The sequence below is a fragment of the Peromyscus eremicus genome, chromosome 3 (assembly GCF_949786415.1).
Source record: "Peromyscus eremicus chromosome 3, PerEre_H2_v1, whole genome shotgun sequence".
Taxonomy (NCBI): Eukaryota; Metazoa; Chordata; class Mammalia; order Rodentia; family Cricetidae; genus Peromyscus; species Peromyscus eremicus.
Window position 1 is genome coordinate 9,688,142 of NC_081418.1, and position 14,779 is coordinate 9,702,920.

General features: G+C 37.6%; 1 long non-coding RNA gene across 3 annotated transcripts in view; it reads left to right on the forward strand.

Moving 5' to 3' along the window:
• The window catches only part of LOC131906611 (uncharacterized), a 43,444-nt gene extending 30,771 nt beyond the window's left edge, over positions 1–12,673 (forward strand). For all 3 annotated transcript variants that reach the window (XR_009378154.1, XR_009378156.1, XR_009378155.1), the window contains exons 3-5: positions 710–836; positions 1,135–1,409; positions 12,193–12,673. This is a non-coding gene — a long non-coding RNA (uncharacterized LOC131906611). The remainder of the gene's footprint in view (positions 1–709; positions 837–1,134; positions 1,410–12,192) is intronic.
• The last annotated feature ends 2,106 nt before the right edge of the window (positions 12,674–14,779 follow it).

A 14,779-nucleotide genomic window follows, 5' to 3' on the forward strand; every position in this document is an offset into this window, starting at 1 on the left:
GACATATAGGACTCTGCAGACAACAGAAAAAAGGCACTACCTTATCTCATTAGCACACTGTAGTGACCAATTTTATGTCAGTTTGACACAAGCTAGAGGCATTGGAGAAGAGGGACCTTAATTCAGAAAATGCCTCCATAAAATTGCAGGCTCTGTAACTGTATGCAAGCCTATAGGGCACTTTCTTAATTAGATGTGGGAGAGTTCAGACCAATGTGGGTGGTGCCATCCCTGGGCTGGTGGTACTGGGTCCTGTAAAAAAGCAGGCTGAGAAAGTCATGAGGAGCAAGCCAGTAAGCAGCTCCCCTCCATGGCCTCTGCATCAGCTTATGCCTCCAGGTCCCTGCCCTGTTTAAGTTCCTGTTCTGACTTACTTTGATTGTGAACTGTAATGTGGAAGTATGAGTCATAAAAACCCTTTCCTCCCCAAGTTGCTTTGGTCATGGTTTAATCACAACAATAGTAACCCTAACTAAGACACACATCAAGTCATAACTGTTAATGTTTTAGAACCTCTGTTATTAGAAACATACATCATTGCACCTAATATTCTAGCATTTTGTTGGATATACTGTCCTGTTGTGCAGGAAAATACAGTTTTATTCTTCAGAAGGCTTCTCAACAAATCAGTGACCAAGGTATTGTATATTTCAGGATAAAGCCAATTATCTAACTGAGTTAAAACAAGCTTATGTTATTTGCCTTGCAGGTAGAGCTTAGCCATTAATCCACTCAATCATATCCCCAAACCCATAATCCAGACTTTGTATAAGGAGGAAAATGATGTAAACAAAAGCTCTGAAAGTGTCGTTGGCCACAAAAAAAATGGAAGACGGGTGAGATGTTGCTTCTTAGTTCTTCAGTGTTACAAAAAAACCCTTTCACAATGTTATAGTGAAATTAATTTCACTCATTAATTTATTTCTTGTCATAATCACTAATCATTTGTGCACAGTGCAATGCTCCTTTATCTGAGATAATTGTATTATCAATTAAAAACTGTTTTCAAATATGAGTAATTGAATGAGTATTTGAATAAATGTGTTATGTTTGGACATACATGTCTGCCATGGGGATTAAACAAGTGCAGAAGAGATGGAACCCTATGCTTATTCTCTCTGTGGGTGTTAGCAGGCTGGGGACCTGAAGACGACAGCAAAAGCTACTGAGGAAACTCAGATGTCATAGGACAGAAGAATCAGCCATGGAAATGTCCCCTGCTGAGGTTCATTTCGGTGAAGCTGCTGAGAAGATGATTTATTACACAGCATGTTGCCTTTCACTAAACACAGTTCCTACAGAATCAAAGGGACATGATGAGAGCGAACCATCCTCAGTGTTGGTACTCAACACAAGGCACACTGGTCTAGCATCATACCCCTTAACGGGGAAGATAAACACATCATCCGGTGAGTGTGTAAAACAAACACGTATTGGTTGAATGTTTTCTCCCTGAATAACATAAAAATAATGCTTTCAAAATAAGTATCTAGTATTTGAAAAATATTCATTAAAGAAAATTGAGAGTTTTGACTTGGTAAAATAAAATCTTACTATCCATTTGTTCATTCTTATGTAAAGCAGACTGGCCATGAACTCATGATCTTTCTGCCTCAGGCTCCCCATATTGTGAATAAAGTCATGACCCACTACATCCAGATTAAAATTCCTTCTTTCACGTTTGTCTGATGAATAGTAATGCATGTTTTAATATGAAACTTGATTCTGTTTAGGAAAAATTAGAATGATTTCCTTTTTGCTTGAAATTACAAAACGTTTTCTCTGCTTTTGTATTTTATGCCAAATACATTAAATAAGTTATTAGTTAAATTATACAGTCTAATAGGATGTTCAACATTATATATGGTATACAGCTATATAATAAAGTACCTGTATAGTTGATTATACAAATTAAAGCAATTTTGTTTTCATTTCTTTAGAATATAAGAGTAAAAACCAAAATGAAGAAGACGACTGGTTACATTTGGCACTGGTTGAGTTTTAAAGGCTTATATATTAATGAGTGGTGTTTTTAATCACAGAAATATGGGGCTGTATTAATGCTTACCTCTTTTGGAAAGAAGTGGGGCAGTGGTGGAATATTTCTGAAATTGAAGCCATTTTCTAATCAGTAAGAATTACAGTGTGCTATTGGAGTAACTATTTAAAGCTTGTTGATTTAAATTACTCAGGATACAAGGAGTAAAAATTAGATACTCACATGAGTGAAATATAAGATCTGAACTTCCTGGATGATTCACTTCAGGCTGTAACAGGCTATCAATAAAATGTTATGAACTCTCTGGACCATATGTTAAAAAATATGTATAAGACAGAACATGTTGCACACACAGCTAAATCGCATGGTACACATTGTTTTCCTGTCCTTTTTAAATAGTTCTAAAGAGAATCCTCAAGAGAACAGTGGATGAAGCTGGTGAATTAAAGACAAAGAAATGCAAAGCATGCCTAGAGAGAGCTTATTTTATTAGGCTCTGAAGTAACTGGAAATGGCAAGAGAATCATTCAAGGACTCTCTAACTTCTGGGCCCTAAGCCTATTCTGTAGTAAAAACCCGTGTGCATTTGTTTATTCTAAAATGCTGAAATTCCCAAATCAAAGCTTGCACAATGAATCTCATCCTGAAACCATTCCAGAAACTGAGGGATTGAGTGTGCGGAAGAAAAATCTCAGAGGAATGAAAACCAGATCCACAGCATCAACTCTCAGTCTTGCTCTCCTTGGACATAGAGGCATGCAGGCCGAGTCCACTCTGCCCGAGAAAGTAATGCACTTTAAGGACAACATTACGGATGTCATGATGCAAAACCATCTGCTCATCTAGGCTTCACATCTTGTGCACATTGCACCTTATCGGGGCAACCCAGGAGATGTGTTGGTTTATTATTGCCACAGTGCTAGATATAAACCAACAGAAAGTAATCCCCATCATATCCGGCAGTAAAAGCTTATGTTGCTCACGGTCTAGGCGGGAGGAAGCTTGGGGACTTGTCTCTGCTCCTGTGTTCCTGGCATAACTTTTAGAAACAGTGGACCACCCCAGAAATGTTTTTCTGTGTAAAAGGAATAAAGAAGGAAGGTTTATTATTCAGAGAGAAGCAGTCTTTGCAATTCACATGGCAAAGTCTAAAAGGTACTGGTGTGAGAAAGCTGCCCAGGCTATGTGGTGGTAGAGCACAAGAACAAATATTTCTTTCTTCAGTGGAATTTTTTTTTTTTTTTTTGAAACAGGGTGGGACCCTAAAGTTAAGGCTAGATGCTACTTTGTAATCCAATCTGGGCCAGAACTTGTATCCATCTTCTGCCAGCCTTTTATGTACTAGAATCTTAGACATGCCACGATACTAAACTGGCCATTTTTCTAGTCAGCATCCTGTCAAAGAAAGCTTTGCTGAAAATTCATCATTTACACAGAGACTGGGTGGACCTAAAGGGCAGAAAGGGATGCTTGTGTCAGGGAGAAGCATTCCTGAGGCAAGCAAGGGAAACGGGGCCATGACGTCCGTGTAGCCCAGGGCTGGCACGACGGGGCTTTGACGCACTGTATGAGAGGTCAGACGGGCCCAGAAAGCTAGGCTGTAGGTGAAATGCTGATATTAAAGCGTCTGATGTTGGCTTCGATGGAAGCTTTTAAACAAGAATGGCGGGACCTGGCTATACTTACAAACTCTTGGGGCCATGGCTCCTGTTTAGAGGGGAATTCAGATTTATGCATCGCTGAAAGCCGGGACACAAGGCTGGAGGCAATGCAGCAGTCAGACCACGCGGGCAGTTGCAGACAAAGTGAGCAAATGGACTGTATGTACTCAGTTACTCGTTTCTCCTCTGTTTGTTGCTAGCCTTCATGTGGAAGACACTTTCTGTCACTTATGTCTGCTCTATGTGACTAGAAGAGTAAAAAATATTCGTAATGATTTTGGCCCAAACAACAAGGGTGGGGGTGTGGGAAAGGTTAACACGTTTGTAGACCAATTATGGGATTCTAGATTTTCTCATACTAAATTTGAAATGTTTCGTCATCATGTCCATTAAACTGGAAATTGTGAGTGTAAACAGCAGAGCCAAGGCTCCGCCGAGACTGTAAACTTGGGAGTCGCCAGCTTATATATGTACTTAGGGACGTGAGTATGTATGAGCTCAGTGGGGAGTGGATGAAGGCAGGAATGATGATTAATGTTAAACCTTACCACATCTACCACTGAGGTAAAAAAAAAAATAAATAAAAGTATGTAATATCTTAGAAATGACTAGTTAACGTTAAAAATTAGAAAATATATGATTCTGAAGTCCAGAGCTTTCTTCAAGGAGAAGTGGTAGGGCATTACAAACGTCCTTTTTTTTTTTCACTAAAATCTATAGACTTTTAAGGATTTAGGGAAAGGAGAGAGGTGGGAGGATTTAAGGCGACAGATCAAGCAGCTTATGTGTGCTAGGTTGTGATGAGTTGCCTCATCAATTCAGGATCTACCTGTCTCTATCCCAACTTGAGGATTCCTCGCTTTGTCTAACAAAAGAAAACAGGAATCATTCCCTTACAAAACAGGAAAAACCTAGCAAATATTAATAAGATGGAATTTCTTTAATTTATACCAAAAAAAAATGTAGGTAGCATAAGCGAACTGAAAGGCTAGGAATGTCTAAGTATATATTTAGCTCAGTTTAGAGCACTGCTTGCTTGCTTTTGCGTAAAGACGGAGAGGAGGATGGATGTGACGACAGCCATTCAACCGAATGTTCCACGGTGCAACACATCCTTCCAAACGACCCAGGAAGAGAGACAACAAGGGCAGAGAAGGTTGAAGGTAAGGCTGCAGCAGGGAAAGAGCCGAGCTGAAATTGGAGCCATCTCTTTGAGGTGGTAGTTTTTGAGTCGCTTTCGCACATTCCTCTCTTGTGTTACACGGTGCGCATGAGGGGGTCATTTCATCCGGTTGACAGGTCTAGCAATAATAAGTCAGATGAGCTGGAACTGAAATCTGTGACATGACTTCCGGCAGTGAGTGCCAGAACACACATGAGGAGTTCAACCTGAGTTGCTGAACAAGAACAGATCCCACATGGAGAATTATCCTACTCTAAGCCCTCTAATCCCAGAAAAAAAAAGTATGTCATAGAGAGCTATTCCATTTATTTTGTTGCTTTCATGTTGTAATTTCCCCAGAACATACTGAAAACACACATGTTAAACATTTTGTAACGATGATAATGATACAAGAAAGCATCTTTATTATTAACTTGGAGGAGAATTAAAGACGTCTTTGAATGCAGTTAATACTAAATATACTATATTTATATACTGGTGGCATTGGAGAGAAAAGGTCTTGAAATTTTCAAGCCACTTTATCTTCTCAAGTGACTGATGAGAATACCTAAGGTCTGTGACAGGTGCACATCTTAAAGGACATTGCAGTAACTCTTGGAGAAATCTTGTTCGCTGTTGGTGACAGTGAGAGGATGCTACCACATTGCCTTTGCCTGTTGTGTGCAGTGTTTGTGTGTTTATGTCAGCGATTTCACAAGTGTATCACTTTAGGGTGATAGCAAGAACATCTTGTTGCTAAACTGTAATGTTGGGAGTGACAATAGATCCAAGATTTAGTTTTACTTGATACAGCTGCAAATAAGGCTAAGTATTTCTTTAGATATGTTATGATACTGAAATGTCAATTCCTTTTGTTTACTTGTTTGGGTTTTGTCAAGACAATGTCTCTCTATATAGCCCTGGCTGTCCTGGAACTCCCTCTGTAGACCAGGCTGGCCTGAAACTCACAGATCCTCCTGCCTCTGTCTCCAGAGTGCTGGGATTAAAGCTGTATGCCACTACTCCCAATTTGAAACTTCTATTCTTTAAATCTTGCTTCATCTTCAGAGCTTTCTGATACCAAGGTAAGTGAAACTGTGTGGAATCTGTTCAGCGTAAGGCACTTAAAAAAGAACACTTTGTGCTTCCTGTAGTATAAAGTATCACATGTTAAGTAAAACCATCTACACACAGCATCCTTAACACACCAGATTGTTGTTCAGTTTCTAAAAGAAAAGTTGTCACCCATAAACAAAAGCATGTGACATTTCCTCCAAACAGTTCATTCAGAATCCTAATTACAATTCTACTCACTTAGCTTATATTCAGTTCGATAGACATTTGAGTGACTATTTTACTCTAAGCATCAGAAATTCCATTAACAAATTCAGAGTTGAGGAGGGAAACTAACAATAAAATAAACATTTCAGCAATGAAAAGTATTGTTAGCGATTTGCATGAATGGCTATCCTTGGGTTAGCTCTGAGTACACTGGCATTCACAGTCCAGTTTATGCAGAAAAGGATCTCTAGAAGGAAGTGGTATTGGAAATGAAGGGAAAATAACATTTACGGCTGATTATCTACTTCAGAAATTTTTTTTTATTCACTTTACAGCTGACCTTTTTAACACATAAGCTGTAGTAGTCAATTTTATGTTTGTTCATATTTTTTTAATAAATACAGTAAAACTGAATAAATTATGCAAGTGCTCACAAAGAGGGTGCTTGGAAAACAATGAAGATTAGAAGTGTCTGTGTGGAACTGAGACAGAGACAACTCAGAAATAAGAACATTTCCCCTTGAAATTCTTATCAGTCATATTATTTCAACTTAAACAAGTCTGGCAGTGCTTTTCAGGTGGAAAGAGAAGGCAGAAAGTAAATACTTTATATCGTGAACATTCCCCAGACTCAGCACCTTCTATTTTAACATACAAAGCTGTCAGGGAAATAATACTGTGTGTATCCTTTTAAATATTTAAACATAACACAGAAGAGATTACATGAAATGTCATGATTTAAGCAGAAGAATGTATTATGAATAACCCTGGAGCAAAAGAAAAAGTCCTAAACATTAATAAAGAAGGGAATGTTTTTCCTTCTTCATGACTTAAAGAATGAAAACTTTGGTGGATTCACTGAGTAAATATAGTCATGATGTTACAAATTAGAGGAAATGAATTTTCCACCTCAGTAAACGTATCCCTTCATTTACAGTACTAAATGGGAACACTTGATGTCAATGAACATTCCTACACTCGTGTAGATTTTTAGCACTTATTTTTCAAAAAAGGTTGTGATGGTATAAACACAAGTCATAAGCTGTAAAATTGTCTTGAACAAGTTGCATTTTGGATGTGCCATAACATAGACTCCATATTTGGGGTCTTCCAAACGATTTAGATAAAAGCACTGGGCTGTCAGGTTTTCAGTATAACTCTATTTTATAAGGAGACACCATTGCTAATAATATTAGTTATTATTAGTTAATATTATCACATTTCCAGTCATGCCATTTGTTACACATGTTAAACATTTCAGAAGTATTTTCCATAATGTCAACCAAATGTGCGTTTTAAAGTACAATCATCTTATGGATTTCTATGACAATCAAATTTCTTAGAATTTCTCAACTTTTTTTTATTCTATCAGTCTTTTTAGTGAATTTGCTTACTACTTTTAAGTGAAGTGCTAATTGTTGTGTTCTCTGAGAAACATGGAAAAATTAAGTAATTCATTAGTATCAGTTAGCTTGGTTAATATTTTTAAATTATCAATTTATTAGCATACTCATTTTTGTTGCTATTAAAATATTTTTATTGAAAGGTTATTAAGAAGTGTCCATGTATTATTGAATCCATGATATTAAATTCCTAAAGTCAGATGTACTATTAAGAACAGAAAAGAGCCAGGCGGCGCTGGCACACGCCTTTAATCCCAGCACTCGGGAGGCAGAGCCAGGCGGATCTCTGTGAGTTCGAGGCCAGCCTGGGCTACCAAGTGAGTTCCAGGAGAGGCGCAAAGCTACACAGAGAAACGCTGTCTCGAAAAACCAAAAAAAAAAAAAGAAAGAAAGAAAGAAAGAATAGAAAAGAAAAGCTGGGCATAATGGTACATGGCTTTAATCGCAGCACTTGGAAGGCAGAGACAGGCAGATCTATGAGTTTGAGGCCAGCCTGGTCTACAGAGCAAGTTTCAGAATGGCCAGGACTGTTATACAGAGAAATTTTATCTCAAAAAACGAGCAAATAGCAAAGATGGTTGTAATTAAACCATAATAAAAGCAGACAATGTCATCAAAACTATAATGAATCTTCATCCCAAATAGTTAAAGTGCATTTTACATGTGATGAAACTTAGAAATAATCAAAGTAATTACAACTACTAAAGTATAGAGCACAGACTGGCTACCTTCCTCTTCTCACTATATTACTTGACCTGATTGTCACTGCAAGTAGTTACAGTCATGTGACTGAGTTTCTGACTGTGGTTCATGGTGATTTATTACATTTGAGGGTATATTTCTAAAGACCACCCCTGCAATCCCACCGCCACCCACAAAATAATCACTCAGAGGCCTAACACCATTCACAATCTGCAAGGTCTATGGCAGGCACCTCGTTAGCCAGCTCCTACATCCTAAATCAACCCATCTCTACCAATCCATGTCTCTCTCACTGGTGTGCTGGCATCTTGTTCCTTTGGCCTCATCTCCCCCTACTTCTTCCTGTCTCTCTGCTTGGATTTCCCATCTGCCTCTAAGCTGCCTTGCCATAGGCCAAAGCAGCTTATCTATTAACCAGTGGGAACAACATTCACAGCATGCAGAAAGACATTCCCCAGCAGCTCTTCTTCCTTTTTACCTCTCCTCTTCCTCTTTCTGTCTTCTCATGAAGCTTTTATGTTGGAAATATAAATGTGATAGAACAATGTGTTGATGACATAGGGTGACACTTTTAGTTAACACATGTAAGGGCTTGCTTGCTGCTACCAATCCACCTGTCCCTATCGTGCCTGTATGTAAGCTGACTCCCTTGGGACTGCCACTGGGCTTTGCCTCTCCAGAGAGTTTATGTTCTTGGCGTGCAACTGGTTGCATTTTATTTTGTGTGCAATATTAGCTGTGAGTACATTTTGCCATTTCCCCAGCTTGATTTTGCTTATTATCAGTTTGAGGAGGAATTGGACAGCTTCCAAATTTCAAACTCTTAATATTGAATTTTGAGTTTCTCAGTTTTTCACTAATAAGTTGATTTAAGAACACAACTTGTCTGGGCTGTTATATTTTAACAATATTTACATTTCAAATACTCACAACAATAAAAGTTTATTTCTGGTTCACCTCCTTTTTAGTTCCTCCTGAACCTGTTGGTTTGTTACATTTTTTAATTGAAAATAGTTTTTTATAAACTATATCCTGATCATGGATTTTCCTCCCTCATCTGTAACCAGAGACAGAGCTTTCTTTCCTGTACACCCAATTATACTGGGCAGTTGCTTCCCAAATTACCACTCAGAGGCTTATATTAATTATAAATACTTGGTCAATGACTCAGGTTTATTACTAGCTAGCTCTTACGTTTAAATTAATCCATATTTCTTATCTATGTTTTGCCACATGGTTCATGGCTCGTTACCTCATTTTCTCCATTTTCTCTTGCTTCCTTGGTGGCTGGCTGGCCTCTGTCCCAACTCTGCCCTTCTTCATTTCTGTCCTTAGTTTGATTGTACAGCCTAACCTTATCTTACTTTGTCGTCGGCCAAAACTGACTGCTTTATTATCAACCAATGAGAGCAACACACATTCACAGAGTACAGAAGGGCATCCCATAGCACTTATCTGCTCCCAGATCCTCCCTAACTTCCCACTCATCAACTTATGTTTTCTTTCTCTTGCTCTTTAGAAATCAAAAAGGCAAATAAAAGGGAAAATATATAAAGAGAAAGCACAAGAAACACATACACACACAACTCATAAAAACACAAAATTGGTACATTTTAATTTTCCATTGTCCTTTTTATGTTTCAAGCCACTCTAGAACAATAACAGAGGGAAAAGGTGGAAAATGAGAAGATGATTGTTTAATCTTCACTTGGAAATTAGAAAATTTTGTACCATTATTTTTCTTGTATTCTATCAACCTAAACTAATTCCCTGCCTCCATCTAATCAAGGGGCCCCAAGAAATGTACCTCTACTTGCTACATGCCTAGAAGGTGGACCTGGAAATATTTGTTTTACAGACTTATGAGCTACCACATACCTGGGTGAATGTAAGTCAAAGAATGAGATGAATGGATAATAGTACAGTGGACTATGAACAAAGAAAATCAGGACAAGAATGTGACCAGAGATAACCCCTTTATGATATATTCTATGATTTCTACCAATTTCTTTCTGGTGAATATAAAAGGATTGCTGTTGGGAAAATATCTTAGTTAGGGTTACTATTGCTGTAATGAAAAACCATAACCAAAGAAACTTGGGGAGGAAAGGGTTTATTTCACTCAGAGTCCATATGAAAGTTCCTATCAAAAGCAGTGAGGGCAGGAACTCAAACAGGGCAAGAACCTGAAGGCAGGAGTGAATGCAGAGGCCACACAGTGATGAAGCTTACTGGCTTGTTCCACATGCCTTGCTCAGCCTTCTTTCTTATAGAACCCAGTACCACCAGCCCAAGGATGACATCAACCATAATGGGCTGGCCACTCCCTCATCAATCACTCATTAAGAAAACTCCCTACAGACTTTTTTACAGACCAGTTTTATGGAGGCATTTTCTTTATTGAGGTTCCCTCCTCTTAGATGACTTTGGCTTGAATCAAGTTGACATAAATCTAGCACAGGGAAAAGAAAAAAAAAACAGCATTTAGCAAAATTTGTGTATTAATGGTTGATGATACAACCAGGCAGATATAAAAATGCAAATATAATATGTTTTGAAAGTCACCTATAGCTTATTAAAGGGTATGAATTTGGTCACTTTCATGTAACCTTTTTTTTTTTTAAGGCACTTAGAAAAAAATGTGACTCCAGTTTTGTATGGCTATTATGCACCCCTGGACATTTGCAACTAAATTTCTGAATTTTAAATTGACTAAGTTAGAATAGTTGAATAATGAATGAATAAATGAAATTCGCAAAGTACCTGTAAAGACACTTTGTGAATTCTACTTAAAAGTACAAATATGCAAACATAAAATGTATTGTAAATTATATTCAACTATCAAGTTTATTGTAGAAAGAATATTAATTCTAGAGTAATTTTAGTAGGGTCATAGGTAACTGTAATTATTTATTTCCTACATGTACTTTGAAAAACACGGATGAAAAATTGCAGTAATGCCTACCACATAGCACGATTTGAATGGCTCATATTTTATTAACTAAATTAAATCACATGAGGAAAATAGGGCACTTCTCAGCCTTTAGTAGTTACTCATACCACATGCTATATGTGCCTGGGCTTCCTGGAGAAGAATCAAACATATACTGTAAGGACTTGGCACTCCTGACATCTTTTCATGCCTCCTTCGTCTTCAACAGGTCTTGGTTCCTACGGGCATGAACTTGATTTTAAACTATTGCAGCCCCTCTGCTATACAGTGTTTGCTGAGTCACTACCCCTCCTCCTTCTCAGCTGCTTCTGACTTCCTTCTTAGCCCTCAATCTCTGCCTTTCCTTTTCTTGCTTCCTCTTGACAGCTCATGGCGTCTCTTACCCCTTCCAGGAGTGTTTCAACTTCCCTGTTTCGTGCTTCTCTGCCTGAGAAGCATGTCTTGCAAAGCCTGATCATGTATAGATACTTGTTTTTATTTATTACTGGCATTTGTTGTAGTTTACAGCCCTTTCGTGTATCTCATTTTCATACCATGACTGAAATGAGAAACTCAAGTGTGTTTATGCAAAACACAAAGGCAACCAATGATCTCACGTTCTATCAAAGACAAGATAATTAGAGGGGAGTGTGGAAAGGATAGAAGGAGTCTGTCCATGAAAACCATGCCTAAAAGAAAAAAGAAATGCACATTAAAGCACCGTCTTTCAACAGGATTTAGGAGGAAAGAGAACATATTAAAAAATCATAAGTCTTTTCGTGTCATTATCTATACCTTTAGGTTTTTATTAGTGATTTGAAAAAATAATTGAATCACTAATTTACATAAGAATCATGTCAATTTAATATTCTATGCTTCCTAGAATTTCCCACATTTTCTGAATTTGACTTGTTATACTTAAACAAAGAGGAATAAAATTATGAGTGGGCTGATAGTGGTGATAAGGGAATACACAAATAAGATTTACTTCCTGTCATTGCTTATGATCATCAAAATTTTGTTTCAAAGATATCTTTGATCTTTTGTTTCAGGTTTAAATTAAACTCATTAGCAGCTGTCAACCCCAAGGAAAAATGTCAACACTAATCAAGACAGCATCTAAAGGTGTTGCATCTCCTTCATTTATCTCCTGTTCCCAGAAGGTGCCGTCAGATGAAAACCTCCAGCTCTGACGGCTCTGTCATTTGCTAACTATGATTAGAATGCAATTGCACAGGCATGGATTAATGTTGTCTTACTCTGGCAAAACACCTGTCTTCACTTTTTTAGGGAAGGAATGAATAAGTATTACAAGCCATGCATGACTGTAGGCCTGTATTGCCGGTTCTTCTCGGCTGCTCTCCACACAGTGATGCTGTGGTGATTTAGTTCATTGCACTTCTCATAGTAGTTACAACCTACTGTTATCAGGTAGTAACTTCAGCCTTTCTGACTCACAGATGATGTGCTGTAAGGAAGAGTAATTTTCTCTTAGCTTTATGCAGTCAATAAAACACTGATACATTTAGTAAAGATGTTCAGTGGCCTTTTCATATGCATATACATTATCCATGTCTATGAGTATAAGGATATTATTCAACTTTGAAGGTTTATTAGAAAACTGTGTGTGTATGAGTGTGTGTGTAGGGGGGGTATGTACACTCCATAGCACACGTGTGGACTTCAGAGAACAATCTCAGGTGTCACTTCTTGCTTCCCATTTTGTTTATTATTTTTCTGCTCTGTTTGGTATGCGGCTGACCAGCCGGCCAGGGCTTCAGGAATTCCCCTATTTCCCTGAAGGAACAATATGGTTATAGACACTTGCTCTATGTTTCTGGGCTTTAATGTGGGTTCTGGATATTTGAATTAAGATTTGCACCCTTGTGCAATAAAAATTTTTACCCCCTGGACTCTCTCCCAGCCTTGGAAATCTTCTCAATGTCTTTAATGGACTGCATACTTACAGACATTTCCTGACTTTTCAAATTAAACTAGAGGTGTTATTAGAACACCAGTATGGTATATCATTGTAAGAAGGAAGCATATTTCTATTTCTTAGATAAATTCAGTGAATAAGCAAATAAACAAAGAAGCTAAAACATGATTTGGGAATAATCATGGGTCAATTCTATTTTCCTTTCCTAAAGCAGACAAGTACTGTGTCTGTGTAAATTATTAAGTGATCATGATGAAAAAGCTGGAAGGGTAGGATAATTAAATTAAACAAAAGCTGTGTCCATTTTATATAGCCCGATCACAAGTTCATTGAATTTCAGAAAAGACAACAGAAACAAAACAGTTTTGTTCATTATTCTCGGTCCACAAGGTCATATTTAGGTACAGAAAGTCTGAAGCATTTGCTTAAACCTAGCAGTTAGTTTCAGTGGCATCTGAAACAAAGCACAGATATTCCCCAGTATAGTTTGTCTTCAGCTATTTTGTTACACTTACGGTTCTGCTGTTACTCTTCATTGAAACATCTAGTGTCCATTGAGTGTTAGCAACATGTTATGCCTTTTGCTAAGAACTTTACATGGATCATACTCTGAAGGAATTTTATTAAAACTATTGTTTTCATATTAGGAAACTGAGGCACAATGTAACTCAAATGCTTGCCCAAAGTAATTCAGACAAGAAATTGTTCTACCTACGTCTTTAGAAATTGTTTTCCAATAGCATCTAATGTTCATTTATAGCAACCTCATTGTATGGGGATTATTGGATAGCCACATTAAACTCCACAAATAAAAGGTCTGATTCCCAAGAAGTGAACTAACTTAACCAATATGGTCACTGTGCTGGTCAGTTTCAGGTCAACTTAACAAAAGCTAGAGTCACTGGGGAAGAGGTGGCCTCAACTGAGAAAATACCTCCATCAGACGGGAAAATAGGCAAGTCTGTAAAGTAAATACCTTAAATAGTGATTGATGTAAGGTTGCCCAGGCCATTGTGTGCAGGGCCACCCCTCGGCAGGTAGTCCTGGGTTCTATAAGAAAGCAGGCTGAGCAAGCCTCAGGGAACAGGCCAGTAAGCAACTCCCCTCCATGGCCTCCATGTCAGCTCCTGACTTCTTTCCATGATCACCAGTAAAGCGGAAGTGTAAGCCAAATAAACCCTTTCTTCCCCAGGTTGCTTTGGTCATGGTGTTTCATCACAGCAACAGAAACCCTAACTAAGATAGTCACTAATACTTGAGTTTCACTAAGGTTTTCAGCACTGGGCTTCTTGCTCGTTGTAGAATATCATATTATGTTATAATATGAGAATAAATTATCATGGTCTTATCAGTAGCTAATTTTGTATAGCTGAGTTAAAATATGTTTTAATAACTTAAAGTCAGCCAATTATGTAGTAGAGTGTTTTGAAAATTAGTATAAGAAGTTATTAAAAGTAAATATTAAAAACAAAGTATAACTGAAACATTTAAACTATGCTTAAAATGAAAATATAAGTTTTATTTTAATGAAGCAAAAATCAAAGCTATTTTTTTCATTTCTACATCTCTAGAAGTATATTGCCTTTAATGCTGTTGATAAAGCAGTTAATTCCTATCATAAAAACAGGAGCTAAGCTCATGATAAAATGTTAATGGTTTCTTTAATTAAATAAAAGATGAAGTGATATGATTTAGCTCAA